Source organism: Propithecus coquereli, unplaced genomic scaffold (assembly GCF_000956105.1).
Source record: "Propithecus coquereli isolate 6110/MARCELLA unplaced genomic scaffold, Pcoq_1.0 Scaffold40, whole genome shotgun sequence".
In the NCBI taxonomy this organism is placed as follows: domain Eukaryota; kingdom Metazoa; phylum Chordata; class Mammalia; order Primates; family Indriidae; genus Propithecus; species Propithecus coquereli.
The window spans coordinates 2,695,572-2,710,132 of NW_012149730.1; positions in this window are offsets into that span (position 1 = coordinate 2,695,572).

The following is a 14,561-nucleotide window of genomic DNA, read 5'->3' on the forward strand; positions in this document are numbered from 1 at the left end:
AAAAAAAAAAAAAAAAAAGAAAATTTCCTGGCCCAAACTTCCCACTAGAATCATTTCACTAATCATGCCACTATTTAATATTGCCGTAATCCCTTGTTCCTCACTTCGATGACAGAATGATAGTCATAGAGTACAAAGGAATTTTTTTTTTTGTCCAGAGATGTCTTGTTCAGACATGGTTGCTATTTTGTACTGTAGTTATTCTAACATGTATAAAAGAGTCAAACTGCAAAATATAAGGAATGTTGTCTTCTCAGTACCAGCCATTAAGCACAGACTAAATGCTGAAACTTACATTTTCTTATCATTAAAAAAACATGGCAGCACACATTATAGATATCTATACCAATCATGCAAAATTAAATAGGTGGATGGGTTTCTTTGCTTTGAACTGAGATACTTCAGTTAAAAAGCTTCGAATGTTGAGAAACCTTACCTGCTTTCATTAGAACTATCTGGGCATACAGTAAGTGAGATGATCACATGACTGATCACAGGCTAAATCTTGAGGCCAAGGCAATAACCATTTATAACAGGCCACCAGATAAGACAAGAAAAGTCTAAGAGAGAAGGCGTCTTACTCCAGGACCCAGCTAGCACCCAGCACAGCAGGAATCTGGACCTGGGTCTGACTCATCCTCCTCTTCCTCTTGCCCCTCACTGTGTCTAGAAGGCAGGATGCAGTGTGTGAATGGCTCCTTACACAGCCTCCTGCCACCATCTGAAACCCATTCTTCCCACTCAATATTTGGAACCTCATTTGCTATTCTAGCATGACTATGGAAGAGGAAGGTCCGAAGAATCAGTCCGAAAAAGAATTTCCAACATCTCATATGTATATGGAGATAATCAGAGATTAGAGGGTAGGTGGTTTCTTGCACATCTACAAGTAACATTGACCCTGGTAAACCATTTTCTGAAAACAACTCTTTGTGGATAGTTAAAGATAAGATGAACACTTTTATATCACTGCCTTTCTCCCTCCTCAGGGCTCATCAGACCAGTTGGAAGGCAGGGAGCCTGTCAGCAACTTACTCATTTTCAGGCTGTGTGGACCATAGAAAGGGTTTAAGTCAATCCATTATTTCCTAGTCCTGATCCTCCTCTGCCAAATTCTGCCCAGCTAACTCCCCTGGGGGGTCCCCTTTTTAAGATGACTTTCTTTCAATTTAGCCAAGGGATAGGTGAGGGTCTAGAGGGAAAGTCTTTAAATACCATGCCCGGCTAATTTTTTTTTATTTTTTATAGAGATGGTCTCTCACTATGTTGCTCAGGCTGGTCTCAAACTCCTAGCCTCTAGCAATCCTCCTGCCACGGCCTCCCAAAATGCTAGGATTATAGGTGTGAGCCGCCCTGCACTTTAAAGGAGGAAGTAAACTAATAAAGAAAAGAAAAACAAGGAAGAGGTAAAGCTAGCTGTTTCCTGCAAACATTCAACAGCACAGCTGTTCATTGTCTTCTTACCCCAGTGGAAACTGGCTTTCTCCCTGGCCCTGAATGATGCTTTCCTGGTGTCCCTAGCTTATTGCGACAGCTGTAACCTTGCCATAATTACTTGGCAAGATTCTGAGATATGTTAAGTGAGCCCTGAGACAGCTTGTTCAGTACTTTACTCAGTTATGATCAAAGGTGTACTTTTCTTATAATAGCCATAATAGATAACACTTTACAAATACTTCCTCGTTCCATCCTCATAGTTAACACTCAATGAGGAAGACTGTATTATTGTCCTCATTTCACAGACCAGGAAAGTGAAACGGCGCCCTGTGTCCAGGTCACCTGATTTCAAGACTTATTCTCTAGAGCAGAGGATTCTAAAATGTCTTCACATCAGAAGGGTGCCTGGTTATGAACATAGATTTCCAGGCAGCTAACTCAGAGATTCTCATTGAATAAATGTGGAGCCCAATGACCTATTCTTTAACAGATGCCTCTGATAAAGCACAGGTTTAAATCCTCACAATGCTACTCTACAATTTTGTCTATTCTGCACAACCCTTTCCCACTTCTCAATCCCGGTTAATCACTCCTTCTGCTGGGTTCTCAGAGCACTCTGTTCTCACGCCTAGTACAGTGGGAACCCCACTGTGTTAAAATTAGCTGTTTTTATGTCTGTCTCCCTGACTAGATCAGGAACTACTAGATGTCCAGGACCCTGTTTGTTTATTATTTCTTTTTCCTGAATTGCCCATTCCATTGATCTTTACATAGCTGGGTTCTCCTTATTATTGCCTCAACTTAAAAGTTGCCTTCTCAGAGAAGCCGTTTCCGATGACTTAATCGGGAAGTCCACTCAATCTCTGTAACATCCTGCTATTTCTCCATTCAGCAGAAAGCACAGTGCTCAGCACAACTGATGCTCAATTACAATTGGATTATCCAAACACAGATTAAACACCTTCTTAGGGCACCTGAAAAACAGAGGCACTAAACATTTGTTGAAGAAGTTGACAAATAATTACATTTAAACTACAGAAGAAGTCATCTGAAAAATATCAGGATCTTACTGGTCTCCCTCCCACTTACATCATGGACTATTAATAGTATTGTCTTTACATAGAATGATATATTGAGCATGGGCTCCATAATACTTTGGGACTTTGATTCTCTAAAGGTTTTAATCTGGCACTCTGCATAGTATGTTGATCAATATCTTTGTTTTTCAAAACATTTTGAAAATAAACTGGACAGTTATGACCCAGTCCCATCTTGAAGAGGTAAAAAACAAAAAACTAAAAACAAAACAAATCGGAAGCATAAAAAAGAAGAGAAAGAACATTGAACTAATAATTTTTTTTAAAAAATCCTTCCTGTATTTCAAAATTTTACTAAGAATGTTAGATTAGCAAATTGAGCATTAAACAAAGCAAAGAGAGAAATTGCCTGGCATAATTTATACTTCTCAAAGTCCTACTTGTTTGTCTGCAGGGGCCAGAGCTTGTCTTGCATGTGACTGGCCTTTGATTTCCTGTATTGTTTAGGGTAAGTTTAGAGGCACAGAGCTTCGTATCCACAGCGACCGCTGTGGTATAGGCACCATTGCCTCTTGCCTCTACTGCTGCAGTCGTTTCCTAACTGGGTTCTCTGCTTCCACTTTTGCTTCTTTGTATTTCTTCTCCACGTAGACCCCAAAATGATCTTTTAAGAATATGTCAGATTATATTACTCCTTGCTTAAAATTTTCTAGTTACTTCCTTTCACATTTAGAATAAAATCCAAACTCCTCACCCTCGTCTTCAAGGCCCTGTGTGATGCATGATCAAACTCCTACCTCCCATTTAGCTTCCTCACCTGCTGTGCTCCTCCTCCTTTGATGGGCTCCAGCCAGACTGATTCCCACCTGGAGGGTTGCATAAGCCATTCCCTCAGCCTGCATGGCTCTGCATAGCAGGTCCAACGGTAGAGTTTATGTTTTAAAATGGACCCAGGGTTTGTTTTAATCAGATATGGTAAGACATACAAACATGGAAAGACTGTCATGAAGAAACCAATTATCTTTTTTTAGAGATAGGGTCTCTCTCTGTCATCCAGGTTGGAGGAGGCAGTGGCACAACCATAGCTCACAGCAACCTCAAACTCCTAAGCCCAAGTGATCCTCCTGCCTCAGCCTCCCAAGTCACTGGGACTACAGGCATGCGCCACCATGCCCAGCTAATCATTTGTTGCTGTTGTCTTGCTATGTTACCCAGCCTGGTCTTGAACTCCAGGCTCAAGCAATCATCTGGCCTTGGCCTTCCTAAGTGCTGGGATTATAGGTATGCACCAACATACCTGCCTGAAAGTCTACACATTTGCAGATGCCTAGAAACAGGAGGTGTGCCATGAATGCCTACTAGGGGAAATCCACCAGGGTCAGTCAGGAGGAAGCGGGAGTGGGAGGAAAAGGAGGCAAGGGCCTTAATTGCGCTTTCCGAGGAAAAGAATGGGCAAGGCAGGCTAAACAGGCTTAGAATTGGCTACTTTGAGTAATTTGTAAAAGCTCTGGGGTGCAGGAGCTGTCCTCAGTTATCTTGTACCTGGCTCTGAGGTGATTAGGGTGTCGTCACCAAACCCAAAAGAGGTCTAGCCTAGGTCTGGTTGCTCACTGCACAGAAAGCCTATTACCCAGACAATGAGTATTGCCAGGAAAGAGTCTCATTGCAATTGATGTCAGCTGGGAGAGAGGTGATATTTCTCAAATCCACCTCCATGACTGACTAAGGGCAAGAGCTTTTATAGTAGGTTGTGCGATGCAGGTCAGGTTGCACGGGGGTTTTAAGTCACAGGGTCTGCAGGTGGTCTGATCCAAGAATCAGCTGTTGGTAATGGATGGTGTGTCATCAGGAAGTCCTGTGGAGAAGTTAGTTAGGCAAGAAGATTACAATGTTCTGCCCATTAGGTCTGACCTGAAAGTCTAAGGTATTGGGGAGAGAACAACAAGAAAAAAATAACTTAGAGAGGGGGTTATTTTGCAAGGCCAATGACAAGGGCAAGGGAGTGTAAGAGTCCTATAGAGAAGGTTGGGGGAGAGAGTGTGGGGTCTAGATTGCGTACTTTGCATATAAGAAGCATGATCCCTCTATCTCTAGGAATTAGCTAACCTTGGGAAGAGCAGTCCCTCCCCAATCACCAAGACCCCAGATACCAGAGCATCAAAAATACAGAAAATACAAAAATATATTTAATACTGTTTAGTCCTGTAAACTCCATATACATCATTGAAACATAACTGCAGACTTCTGGAAACCATCACCTTCTAACAGGAAGGGGGCCTAGAAGAAACAGAAATACCTCTTCTTTTTCCATTGTCTCAGACTTTGTACTTAAATTTGACCTGATATTCTTCCCCAGACTGAGGAATGACCGATCAAATTTTCTTGCTCTCCCCAGTTTTTATTTTTATTCATTCATTTATATATGTACTTACTTTTACGGCGACAACTTGCCAATCTCTCCAGTTTTTAAAGAAGGAATCCTTGTAAATGTGTTGTCCTTTACCAGTATTTTCAATAAATTTTGGCAAGGATGTGCTTCTGAATGAAACTACTTTTTTTCAGATGTAAATGCAGGCCTAGGCTCTGTAAATACTTTAAAGAGAAGCAATGTGAGAACCGAAAAGCATGTCACTGTTATCTCTCAGTAGCTGTCCCTTTCTGGAATCTAAACTGGGCCAGGAAACTGTTTCAACTCATCCTAATTCAAAAAGAGGATGAGATGGGCTAGAAAAGAAAATGGAGGATGAGAGGCTTAAGGAGATTGCGAGGGTATTTAGGGAAATATGGTCCAAAAAAGAGGACAGCTCTCTCTTCCACATAAGGGAAGAAAGTTTGTTAAATAATCTTTTGCTGCAGCTTGCATTAATTGGTGGTTGTTGTCACTGACACATTTTCCTATCTCTTGGTTGAATTTTTGCAATACCAAAAGAACCAATTTGATATATATTGAGAGTTTAATGTAATAGTTAGAAATTTTGATATCATAGAATCTTAGAGTTGTAAAAATGTTAGGGATTAGAAAATTCATCATTTTTCTATGCAGGAATTAATTCTGAAAGGTAATTATAAAGTTAATATAGTCAACTTATTCTATTACCAATCATCTTGTATTATTAATTGTAATGGATTGATAAGTACATAGACCTTTAATGATATAGTGATCCAAAGATAAAATTGAGGCTAATTTTTTCCCTTTTTTTCTCCAGGAGAAAAAAATGAACCCAAAATTTTGTCTAATAGAATCTCTCACCCGAAAATCAGGTCAGTAATTTTCATTCATAATTAGTTCTCAAAGAGTCCATGGTTATTTTCTGAGGAGAGTTTGGACTGGCAGGGTCCCATGTTGCCAGCTGCATATGCAGGGTAATTTTCAGGCTGTAAGAAGGGGGAAAAATGGCTGACTTTAACATTGGATGTATTTGAATATACAATATATTAATATACTAAATGACATATTTTATTATGATTCCAGGTTTGGATAATTTAGCAGCTCATCTACCTCATCAAGGACCCAAATTCTTTCCATCTAAGAAGACATCCTTCCATCAGATGCCAGCTCTGTCCTCAGATCCTGGACTGTTTCAAGATGGATGCCACATCTTCAGGCACCACAGTCTCACCCAGGGATGTCTCACAGCTGGAACAGGGGAAGAAAGGACACCCACCCTCCTCATATATCTTTTTAAGAAATAAAGCTTTTCCAGAGGCTTTCCTCTCCTCTCTTAAAGGCAAGAATTGTGTCACATGCCATCCCCAATCTAATCAACAAGAAAGGCAAAGGTCCCATGGTTAGCTGAAACCAATCCTGATTACACCACTGGGGCTGGAGAAAAGCCAGCCTCCTTTGAAGTTTATGGTCCACTAATTCATGAAAATACTTGAGCTTCTATCAACAAAGGCTAAGGGGAACATAGATGTAAGGCAGACACCCCACAAAGAGGGCAGTGTGCTTTGACAGTCCGTAGTGCATAGAGAAGGGTTTATATTGCCGTCAAAAACAAAAGAAAGAAAATCTTTATTATTGACAAGTTCTTTCAAACACTGAGATAAAAGTTGCTTTTGGCATTTCCACTTGGACTTGGGTATTTTCTGGATAGAAGTAAAATAAGTCTAATTTCTTTCTGACACTTGCTGTGTCAATTGTCCGGGCACAGTATTCAAATACAGCTCTGACATGACTCCGAGGCCTTTTCCTTCCAGTCCCCTCAGCCGTTCATGCTTCATGGTTTCCAAATTCATCACTGTCTTCTCCATGCATATCTCTCATTTCTATTCGACCCCTGATTACATGAAACTCAACTTTGAAGTCTTAGTTCTGGAAAGCCTTTCCAAATTCCCCGTGGTCATTAAGTACTCCATGTTCCGTTTATAGTCCGCTCTCACTCTTCCTCCACGCCAACATTTATTGAGCTCTATATTTCAGTCAGTGTGTCAAAAACTTTATCAGGAGTCTCATTTAATCTTCATGAGAACCCTATGAAACAGATACTAATTTTATCTCAACTTCATAAGTGACAAAATTGAGGCACAGAGAGATGAGTAATTTGCTGAGGTCATAAAGTATTTAAATGGTGGGGCCAGGATTTCAAACCAGATCATGAGACTTCTAGTCCCGGCTCATTAGTACTACAATCCACAGCTTTTTCATGTTCTTTTCGTATCCCCAGAGCTCTCCTTGCCCTGTGTCTGGTACACAGTGAACACTTCACAAATGTTAAGTGAATGAATGAATGATTCATAGTCATTCTCTTCTATATAACACCACTAATCAATTTCCTCCTGAAAATGTGATGCCCAGTATTGAAAACACTATTCCAAGTGTTTTTTGACTCAAACAAAATAAATGGAATATATGGAAAATAATGCCTCCCACCCTCAAGATATCTACATCCTAATCCCTAGAACCTGTGAATATGTTTACCTTATGCAGCAAAAGGAATTTTGCAGATGTTATTAGATAAAGCATCTTGAGATGAGCAGATTCTCTGGGTGGCCCCAATGTAATGACGAAGGCCTTATAAGAGGGAGGGAGGCAGGATGGACAGTCAGAGAAGGAGATGTGATGAGGGAGGCAGGGGAGATTTGAAGATGCTATGCTACTTGCGCTAGAGGTGGAAGAAGGGGCCATGAGCCAAGGAACACGGGCAGCCTCTAGAAGATGGAAAAGGCAAGGAAACAAATTGCCCCCTACGGCCTCCAGAAAGAACACAGCCTTGGCCTTGCTGACACCTTGATTTCAGACTTTTGACCTGGAGAACTGTAAGAAAATAAATTTGTGTTGTTTAGAACCACTAAGTTTGTGATATTTTATTTTTTTCCTATTATTATGTTTCTATTAATAACTCAGCCTATCAGCGCTCAGTCCTATCAGTCCTCTTCATATGGAGTACACTGAGTTTTCAGACTGCAGGTAGATTAATCTGAAAATATAAATTCTGTCCATGTTTATTTTGGTTTTCTTCTTTAAAGTCTCTTAGTTGGCATCTGTCCACTTATGTTGCCAAACCCTTCTGGATTGTCACCATCATCATAGTCCCTGTTGTTTGCTCTCATTGATGCTGCCTTGAAAGAAGTTTGTGTCTCAAGATTAAGGCAGTGGCCTTGAGGCCCATTCATAAGAAATAAAAAATTGCCCCCATTTTGAGGACTGTCTTCTCATCATAAACTCTAACATTATACTATTCGTTATAGATGTGGTCACAACTTTTTAAAATCTAAATTTCTAAAACACCTGTCTATGAGAGAAAAAAGTGATTTCAAGTCAAATCATAAAGCATCTCAACTTCAAAGTATTTTTAATCCTAACAGTCAGTGATTGAAGCAGGCTTCAGGCTTCAATTTAATAGATCGTTACACTGAAGACACAAAATATTTATTATTGTAGTTAATTTTGTCTACCTACTTATAACGTTGCATTTTATACATTTTTAAAATAACCTGGCCTTGTTATTTCTCTTGTGGAACAGAGATACAATCTGTCTCACAGTCCTCTAGTTATGATCTTAACTGGTAAATTGGTATATTTGATCCCCTTAAACCAAGCTTCTTGAAGTGTGGCCCCTGGAAAAGCGACAGCAACTTCTCGGAGTCTGTTAAAAGTAAAAAATCTGAGGCTACACCTAATCCTGAAGAATCAGAAACCCTAGGGTAGGACCCAGCAATTCGTGTTAGAGCTTGGAGCTATGTGAGGTGATCTGGGTTCGAGTGTCAGAGCATTAAACACCTTTTTAGAAAGGTCACTTCACAATTCAGTGGTTCAGAATCCTTGGGTAGAAATTTTCTTCTGTAAAAATCTGAGTATATGCATGCTTTATTTTAAGCAAAGATAAGACAATACTAGTAAAAAAAAAAAAGCCTTAAGAAAAAAAAAAACAGGAAAGATTTTTTTGGCATAAAGCAAATCACCAATTCCATCTTCCCTGGTGCTCCTAGAAAGTTGTTTCCTCTTGTTTCTAGCACATTCTGTTTTATCAGTTACAATAACCTGATAATAGTATTGGTCTACACGTCTGCTGTGGTCTGAATGTTTGTGTTCCACCCCAAATCCATATATTGATACCTAATCCCCAATGCAATAGCATTAAGAGGTGGAGCCTTTAGGAGGCGATTAGGTCATGGAGGACAGAGCTGTCATGAATGGGATTAATCCTCTCATAAAAGAGGCCCTAGAGAGCTGCCTTGCCCCTGCAATCATGTGAAGACACAGAAGGTGCTATCAGGAAACAAGTCCTCGCCAGACACTAAATCTACTGGCACCTTGATCTTGGACTTCTCAGCCTCCAGAAGTGTGAGAAATAAATGTTTGTTATTTATAAGCCACCCAGTTTATGACATTTTGTTATGGTAGCCCAAATGGACTAAGACAATGTCTGCTAGTCTGCCAGCGTCCTTAAGGCAGGCAACCTGTGTGTTCACCACTGTGTTCTCTGACCCTGGCCCAATGCATGACACATAGAGAATCTCAGTAAATATTTGTAGTCCGAATGCCTACTTCCCCCATATTACCTCTCAAGGCAGGAACTCCAATGGCTAGAACTCCGTATGTCCAATGTCTAGAATGCCACTGTGCTGTGCTGTGAGAACATATACTATGTTCTCATTAAACACATAAATGAATAAAATGAATGAATGTACATATCAAATTTGATGTACATATCAAATTTCATTCCCATAATCAGTTCACATTTTGAGGCACTATAAAGTTTTGCTGGAAGTAAGTAGACATGGACTGGTGCCAAAGGAATTTCTGTTGCACTAAGACTTTGCAAAAATATTTGATGTTAGAGAATTTAGATTGCACAAGCTACTCCCGTAGAAACGAAGAAATGACAGCTGGCAAAACCATAGAAAATCATTTCAGACATTAACCTGAATTTGGACCAGAATCTATTTTATCATGTCTGAACTAAAACACACAGTCTAAAATGATTAGTCACATTAAGTACTTACATAATCAAACATTAGGAAATGCTGATAAATGTATGATTCTAAGAACGATACAGTGATGATTTTATATTAAACCTGTGACTGCAAGTTTGTCATGCAATTTTCCTCCAAATATATTTCTAATGAAGTGAGTGATATTCTTCTCAAATCTTTTCTATTTATGGTTGATTTCATGAAAGGATCCGAGTCCTTGGTTCTCTAACTGGGTAAGTAGAGAACCAAACCTGTAGGATTTTTTTCTTTTTTTTTTGGTCTTAAATGGCTTTCGGAGATAGAGATAGGGGTAGATTATAATAGAATACTGAATAAAAGAGTCTTTCTCCACAAAAACAAGCTTCTTAAGATTTGCTTAACCTTTAAGCAAAGTTAAACACCCTCTTTATTGCTGTTTTTATCTGATCTTTTACTATGCTAATATGTATTGTGCATGGCCTGTGGGGGACAGTTAGAACTCAATTTTACTTGCATAGGAATCCTTTGTTCTTAGAACTCAAATTAGTGCCTACCAACAGGACACAATTTGGAAAAGGCACTCAATTACAAAAGCAAGTATTGTATCCTTTCTGAAATAACATTTACAAAGAGAAGAACTAGTACAGCCTACAGGACAGTGCATCACGCTCTGTTTATTACTCAATAGGCCATTCCCAGATGGACATTTATTTTTAAGGATAGAAAGAAGACCACAATTCCTACTAGAAAAAAAAATAGAAGTATTAATGTAATTGAAAATTTGAAGTTTAGTCTGGATTTTTGTAAACAACTAGTGACATATATGGGTGACTTTATCAAAATTTCATCAAAATTTGAAATTTGGGAATTAAGTTGTATCTGTTCTGTTCAGTTAAAATTTTTCTTTTTATGTCAGAGTCAATTGAAGGATTTCCTAACAAAAGCATTAGATTCCTCTTCCTCTGACTCATAAAATGAATTCATGTGCCATGGCTTTGGGCCAACCCAGACCTAGGTTTCAATCTTGTTCTGTCCTTGGCTGTTTTTGCTCTCTTCACATTAGCTCAATATTATTAAGCATGAAATATCCGATTTCCTTAAGTACTAAGTTTGACAGTTGATATCTCTGACATTTCACTTTGACACTTCTTTTTTTTTTTTTTAATTTTTATTGTGAAGGTACAACCCCAAGCTAAATGCACAGGTTTAGCTTGTGACGATCTTTCAAATTTGGGGGGAAACCATGGATAATCAAAAATTCCTGTTATTTTCGAAGGTGAGTTCCATCATGGAACCAATGCAGTGCAGACAGCTTGAAATATCAACGAAGTGTTGGGAAGGATGTGGCTAATGAATACACAGTACATTGTTGATTTGAGAAGTTCCATTCTGGTGATTTTAATCTTGAAAATGAGCTATGTGGGTGACCTAAGATCAAGGTGGATAATGATGAGCTGAAAGCTGTAGTGGAAGCGAATCCATCTCAACCTACGCGTGAATTAGCAGTAAGATTTTTTTTTTTTTTTTTTTTTGAGACAGAGTCTCACTCTTTTGCCAGGGCTAGAGTGAGTGCCGAAGCATCAGCCTAGCTCACAGCAACCTCAAACTCCTGGGCTCAAGTGATCCTTCTGCCTCAGCCTCCCGAATAGCTGGGACTACAGGCATGTGCCACCATGCCCGGCTAATTTTTTCTATATATTTTTAGGCCGATTAATTTCTTTCTAATTTTAGTAGAAGCGGGGTCTCGCTCTTGCTCAGGCTGGTCTTGAACTCCTGAGCTCAAACAATCCGCCTGCCTCGGCCTCCCAGAGTGCTAGGATTACAGGCATGAGCCACTGAGCCCGGCCAGCAGTAAGATTTGATGTTACTATTTCAACAATATTGGACCATTCAAAACAAATTGGCAAGGGAAAGAAGTTGGATAGATGGGTACCACATGAATTAAATGAGCATCAGAAGAGAAATTGTCTCGAAGCTTGCCTTTCTTTGCTGTCACGACATAAAGGCAAATCATTCCTACGCTGTATTGTTACTTGTGATGAAAATGGATTCTTTTTGACAATTGCAAGCATTCGGCACAATGGTTGGATAAAGATGAAGTACAAAACACAGTCCAAAACTGAATATTCATCAAAAAAAGCTAATGGTGTCTGTTTGGTGGTCCAGCGCTGGTATCATCCACTACGGCTTCATGAAACCTAGTCAACTGATTACAGTGGATGTCTACTGCAACCAAATAGACTAAATGATGAGGATCCTTGCACTTAAGCAGCCGAGATTGGTCAACAGAGACAGGCCAATCCTCTTGCGAGACTACCACTTCTTCCAGGCTTTGGACCATTTCTTGCAAGGAAAAGGAAAAATATTCAATTCTCAACAAGCTGTGGAAAACGCCTTTTGTGATTTCATCACCACTCGCTGTCCAGGCTTCTTCGCTGCTGGCATAAACAAGCTACCATTAAGATGGCAAAACTGTGCTGCTAGCTTAGGTACATACTTTGATTAATTGTACTGCTTTTTGCTTGAGATACAATAAACTTTTGATTCAAAATTGGACATTTCATATTTAGTGACCTTAATAGCTACCAGGTTTGTTACTGTTCAATGTGATAATTAATGCAACGCCCCTCTTTGGTGCTCAACAGATGTTCCTTTTTGCTCTACCCGACCTCTCATCTGTTGAGGGCCTTCATGTACTTAGGGCTGCCATACTCAGCCTTGCGCTGTTAGATGGCTGTTAGTAAGAGTTTGTCTTAAATGTCTTTTTGTTCCCCCATATACCCCTGCTGTAAATATTTATCCCTGCTCCATTTCAGGAAGATAACCAAGCTTTGCTGTTTTGTTGGCTCAGTGATTTTTTGGTTAAAGAATAAAATAAGAAAAGTTACCAGATAGCTATAAGACAATTCAACTTGTGTTGCTTTTGTTTTAAAATCCTACACTGATTGAGTTAGAGAAGGCAGAGTCCACTATTGTGCTTTGTTTTATGAAAAGTGAATGAGGTAGATTCGGAGAGGCAGGTTGTTCTAGAGAGAAAGGGAAAAGAAACCTAAGCAGACAGAGAGTTTGGAGATTAGCCCAAGACTGGAAGTAAAAGGCTGACTTGTGAGTCCTGAGGATATTATCACAGAGAGCACAGCTCTAGGTGATGGGACTTCAGGTGGGGTGACCCAGGCATAGGATGAATACCATGGCACGGAAAGGTGCCAGGTGAAACAGAGATGCAGGGATCAACAGGATGATTTTTGAAGACTCTTTATGAATACTCTTAATTGTTAGACTATAAGTTCCAAAAGGTCAAGAATTTCTGTTTGTTTTTCCACCAGCAAACTGTACTCCTAGCATCTACAACAGTGCCTGGCAAATAGAAGGCACTTAGTAAAGATGTGTTTAATCATTGCATGTGGAGTGTGTTAACAACATGAAGGAAGAAAGTTCAAGTAGCATGGGAAAAAAGAAGGAGAAATCAGGATGACTGAGGTTTCTCAAGTGGGGAAATGGGAGAATAAAGCATCATCACTAATAAAAATGAGTAAGTTAAAATGCTGCTTGGGCTGGAAGACTGAAGAGTTTGGTTTTGAATTTTTTCACTCTGCTTTCTGTGAATTACTTTGTATATAGTGGGTGCTGATAAATACATGTTTAATTGAATGCTCAGCAAGCAGTTGGAGTACAAGACTAAGACTTAAGAAAGTAGTCAGAGCTAGAAATAGAAGACTCCCCAGTCCCTATATGAAGGTTGATCAGTGACTCCCAGAGATATCTCAGACATAGATGTAAGTGTTGGGGGAGGGGGATACTGAACTGAAAGGAGCATGCACATTTTTTGAAGTGATGTGCAAATGAATTATGAATCATCCCAGGGTTAAGCAAAATTTGGGGACAACTTCCAAATATTCAGTATTGGAGTTTTATTGTTTTCCAGCTTATAGATTACAATTTTGTCTGTCTGAGAGATTCTCAGTGGCAGGACTCTTAGCTCTAATGTGTCTAGGAAGACTCAAAGTATTTGACTTTGTAGTGTATAACCAGTAAAAACTTTTATCAATTATACAAAGTTTTGTGCATGCAAAGTCCAGGACTTACTTGATTTGGATAACATGCATTACTTTATTATATGATAAGCACAGAGGCATACAATTAAATTCTGTTTGCTTTCATTTCTTTCTCCAAGCAAAAAAAAAAAAAATATATGCTTCTTTTTAATCCCCTAGGCAGGATTCAAAAGACTCTCCCTTTTATGGGGTAATAATAGTAAAAAGATGAAGGACTTTATTCCAGTGTGTGACACATTGCCAGCTTTGAATTATACCCAACTACATACATGGGTTTTCTTTCTGGAGTCATTTGCTGCTCAATTGCCCCATAATAAAATGATGATAGTGGTTGAAGTTATCAGTATTTACCATTTTGAAGCACTTCAGATAGCTATTTGGATGCTCAGTATATCACGATGTGGCTACCATACTCATCACAAGTAACAGTCATTGCCATTAATGTATAGGATTTGGCAAAACTGATATCAATACGGCATCTTGAGTACAGGAAAAAAAACTAAAATGTTTAAAAGAAGATACAGTAAAATAAAACAAAAATTGTAATAAAAACAGATTACTAGTTTAAAACTTCTACTTCAGATGTTCACAAGTAGCCTCTTAGTCAGTTTGGGCTGGCATAACAAAGTACCAT